This window comes from Coregonus lavaretus (genome assembly GCF_964263955.1).
Source record: "Coregonus lavaretus genome assembly, contig: HAP1_SCAFFOLD_8174, whole genome shotgun sequence".
Lineage (NCBI taxonomy): Eukaryota > Metazoa > Chordata > Actinopteri > Salmoniformes > Salmonidae > Coregonus > Coregonus lavaretus.
In genome coordinates this window covers 17,501-22,328 of record NW_028160774.1, presented here as the reverse complement: position 1 = coordinate 22,328, position 4,828 = coordinate 17,501, and the positions used below count along the sequence as shown (strand labels likewise).

Below are 4,828 nucleotides of genomic sequence, written 5' to 3'. Positions count from 1 at the left end.
ATATTTTTAATGACCGGTATACGCCCACACCATTCCAACATAGAAAACGCTGCTTTTTAACATACTTAGTTAACATTTTTTGTAAGGAAAACTATTTCACTCATATCGTAAGTAATTAGGTCATATTTTATAGAAATCTGGAAACACTGGCAGTTACTTTAAAAGCCAGATTTAGACATAGGCTGCATCCCAAATGGCCACAGCCCACAGGGCCCCAGAGACCTCAGCCCACAGGGCCCCAGAGACCTCAGTCCACAGGGCCCCAGAGACTTCAGGCCACAGGGCCCCCAGAGACCACAGCCCACAGGACCCCAGAGACCACAGCCCACAGGGACCCCAGAGACCACAGCCTACAGGGCCCCAGGGACCACAGCCCACAGGACTCCAGAGACCACAGCCCACAGGACCCCAGAGACCACAGGCCTACAGGGCCCCAGGGACCACAGCCCACAGGATCCCAGAGACCACAGCCTACAGGGCCCCAGAGACCACAGCCCACAGGACCCCCAGAGACCACAGCCCACAGGGCCCCAGAGACCACAGCCCACAGGACCCCAGAGACCACAGCCCACAGGGCCCCAGAGACCTCAGTCCACAGGGCCCAGAGACCTCAGCCCACAGGACCCCAGAGACCACAGCCTACAGGGCCCCAGAGACCACAGCCCCACAGGACCCCAGAGACCACAGGACCCCAGAGACCACAGCCCACAGGACCCCAGAGACCTCAGCCCACAGGACCCCAGAGACCACAGCCCACAGGGCCCCAGAGACCTCAGGCCCACATGACCCCAGAGACCACAGCCCACAGGGCCCCAGAGACTTCAGCCACAGGGCCCAGAGACCTCAGTCCACAGGGCCCCAGAGACCTCAGCCCACAGGGCCCCAGAGACCTCAGCCCACAGGACCCCAGAGACCACAGCCCACAGGGCCCCAGAGACTTCAGGCCACAGGGCCCCAGAGACCACAGCCCACAGGGCCCCAGAGACCACAGCCCACAGGGCTCCAGATACCACAGCCCACAGGACCCCAGAGACCACAGCCTACAGGGCCCCAGAGACCACAGCCCACAGGGCTCCAGGAGACCACAGCTCACAGGACCCCAGAGACCACAGCCCACAGGGCCCCAGAGACCACAGCCCACAGGGCTCCAGAGACCACAGCTCACAGGACCCCAGAGACCACAGCCCTCAGGGCCCCCAGATGGACTGAGACTCACCATTAGTTGTTCCTGGATGCGTCTGTTCTTCTCGGCCTCGGTGACCGCGCTCCTCCTCCACCCATTGGTCGTTAACGTCCTGCTGCTGCAGCTCAGCGCTATAGGTGCTGTTCTCCTCACTTTCCTCCTGGTCGCTGTGGCTTGCTGTGGCTGCTGTCAGGTGAGGGAGGGGCCGGGATGGCAGCGGGGGCGGCCATTACCAGGTGAAGCTCCTCCCTAGTCTTCAGAAGATCCTCCTGCACCTCCTTAGCCTGGCAGGACAGAGAGAGAGAGACAAAGGTTCAAATCAATCAGTAATTCAATCAATTGAATTGATTCATGAAGCCCATTTTACATCAACAGTTGTCACTGGCTGGCAAGGATCACTATGGTTTGGCTTTCACATTCAGTTGATCCCTCAGAGTGGAGGTGTATGAGGACATTGTGATGGTGCCCAAGGGAAGGAGACTCACCCTGTTCTGCCATGTTTCGGCCTCTTCCTCCTGGATCCTCTTGGCCTCCTCCAACAGGGCGATCTTAGCAGTGTACTCTGCCAACTCTGCAGCCTAAAGAGAGAAAGAGAGAGAGAGAGAGAGAGAGGAGAGAGAGAGAGAGAGAGAGAGAGAGAGAGAGAGAGAGAGAGAGAGAGAGAGAGAGAGAGAGAGAGAGAGAAAATGTGTCAGATCTTAGCAGTGTATTGCGCCACCCTTTGCAGAGAGATATTTATATATATATATATATATATATATATATATATATATATATACAGTGGGGAGAACAAGTATTTGATACACTGCCGATTTTGCAGTTTTCCTACTTACAAAGCATGTAGAGGTCTGTAATTTTTATCATATGTACACTTCAACTGTGAGAGACGGAATCTAAAACAAAAATCCAGAAAATCACATTGTATGATTTTAAGTAATTAATTTGCATTTTATTGCATGACATAAGTATTTGATACATCAGAAAAGCAGAACTTAATATTTGGTACAGAAACCTTTACAGAGATCATACGTTTCCTGTAGGTCTTGACCAGGTTTGCACACACTGCAGCAGGGATTTTGGCCCACTCCTCCATGCAGACCTTCTCCAGATCCTTCAGGTTTCGGGGCTGTCGCTGGGCAATACGGACTTTCAGCTCCCTGCAAAGATTTTCTATTGGGTTCAGGTCTGGAGACTGGCTAGGCCACTCCAGGACCTTGAGATGCTTCTTACGGAGCCACTCCTTAGTTGCCCTAGCTGTGTGTTTCGGGTCGTTGTTATGCTGGAAGACCCAGCCACGACCCATCTTCAATGCTCTTACTGAGGGAAGGAGGTTGTTGGCCAAGATCTCGCGATACATGGCCACATCCATCCTCCCCTCAATACGGTGCAGTCGTCCTGTCCCCTTTGCAGAAAAGCATCCCCAAAGAATGATGTTTCCACCTCCATGCTTCATGGTTGGGATGGTGTTCTTGGGGTTGTACTTATCCTTCTTCTTCCTCCAAACATGGTGAGTGGAGTTTAGACCAAAAAGCTCAATTTTTGTCTCATCAGACCACATGACCTTCTCCCATTCCTCCTCTGGATCATCCAGATGGTCACTGGCAAACTTCAGACGGGCCTGGACATGCGCTGGCTTGAGCAGGGGGACCTTGCGTGCGCTACAGGATTTTAATTCATGACGGCGTAGTGTGTTACTAATGGTTTTCTTTGAGACTGTGGTCCCAGCTCTCTTCAGGTCATTGACCAGGTCCTGCCGTGTAGTTCTGGGCTGATCCCTCACCTTCCTCATGATCATTGACGCCCCACGAGGTGAGATCTTGCATGGAGCCCCAGACCGAGGGTGATTGACCGTCATCTTGAACTTCTTCCATTTTCTAATAATTGCGCCAACAGTTGTTGCCTTCTCACCAAGCTGCTTGCCTATTGTCCTGTAGCCCATCCCAGCCTTGTGCAGGTCTACAATTTTATCCATGATGTCCTTACACAGCTCTCTGGTCTTGGCCATTGTGGAGAGGTTGGAGTCTGTTTGATTGAGTGTGTGGACAGGTGTCTTTTATACAGGTAACGAGTTCAAACAGGTTCAGTTAATACAGGTAATGAGTGGAGAACAGGAGGGCTTCTTAAAGAAAAACTAACAGGTCTGTGAGAGCCGGAATTCTTACTGGTTGGTAGGTGATCAAATACTTATGTCATGCAATAAAATGCAAATTAATTACTTAAAAATCATACAATGTGATTTTCTGGATTTTTGTTTTAGATTCCGTCTCTCACAGTTGAAGTGTACCTATGATAAAAATGACACACCTCTACATGCTTTGTAAGTAGAAAAACCTGCAAAATCGGCAGTGTATCAAATACTTGTTCTCCCCACTGTATATATATATATATATATATATGCGTCAACAGCAACCTTGGGAAAATCCTCTGCGTTATTATTAACAGCAGACTCGTACATTTCCTCAGTGAAAACAATGTACTGAGCAAATGTCAAATTGGCTTTTTACCTAAATACCATACGACAGACCACGTATTCACCCTGCACACCCTAATTGACAAACAAACAAACCAAATCAAAGGCAAAGTCTTCTCATGCTTTGTTGATTTCAAAAAAGCTTTTGACTCAATTTGGCATGAGGGTCTGCTATACAAATTGATGGAAAGTGGGGTTGGGGGAAAAACATACGACATTGTAAAATCCATGTACACAAACAACAAGTGTGTGGTTAGAATTTGCAAAAAACACACACATTTATTTCTACAGGGCCGTGGGGTAAGACAGGGATGCAGCTTAAGCCCCACCCTCTTCAACATATACATCAACGAATTGGCGAGGGCACTAGAACAGTCTGCAGCACCCGGCCTCACCCTACTAGAATCTGAAGTCAAATTTCTACTGCTTGCTGATGATCTGGTGCTTCTGTCCCCAACCAAGAAGGGCCTACAGCAGCACCTAGATCTTCTGCACAGATTCTGTCAGACCTGGGCCCTGACAGCATGGGCGGTTTGTTCAATAGGGCGATATGGGCGACGCACTGCCAAACGGGAAAAGGAAGGGATTTTTTTTCTAATCAATTATATCATGGCAACAGTAGTTCAGTGTTCACATCTGATCTGCCAGCCACTAAATGTCCAATCAGGCTAAAGTCGTGCTTCAAATGTCCCCGCCCGTTTTGGGGCGATTTCAGTCAGGTTGAAAATCGCCCAGAAGTCTCTCATAGCCTCTAATGTAAAATATTTTTTTTTTAAATTTCTGAGCTTTCAATACATTCTCTATGGGTGTCTGAGGGCTTGCACTTACGCGCTTTCGTCATACGTAACGTAACGTAACCATGAACGGCAGACAGCAACGCTTGGACAGCGACTGGTGTAACCGACATGCACCATCTTTCAGAAAAGATTAAGAAAAATGAGCTGTCAAAGACCCACATTGATAGCTGTTTGAGATTGTCTGCTTTGGTGAGAGTGAATATTGCCACTCAACTGGATGAGGGATACAGGCTAGCTGTCCGCCGCCACAACGATGAGGTTAGCAACAGCAGAGTCGTGAACACTGTCTACGAGAATCGAGACGACCTCATAGAATGTTTTGAAGCCATCCGGACGGGTTCATTGGGTTCATTTGACCAGCCCACCGTACCAGAAGCT

At 49.6% G+C, this 4,828-nt stretch overlaps 1 pseudogene across 1 annotated transcript in view; it reads right to left on the bottom strand.

Annotated features, from left to right (window-relative positions):
* Positions 1-821: 821 nt before the first annotated feature.
* LOC311121458 (ezrin-like) overlaps positions 822-4,828 on the bottom strand; it is a 12,975-nt pseudogene continuing 8,968 nt past the window's right edge. Inside the window, exons 5-7 of the transcript in view lie at positions 1,669-1,761; positions 1,217-1,467; positions 822-1,040 (exon numbers count right to left, since the gene is read on the bottom strand). The product of the transcript in view is annotated as an ezrin-like (transcript). The remainder of the gene's footprint in view (positions 1,041-1,216; positions 1,468-1,668; positions 1,762-4,828) is intronic.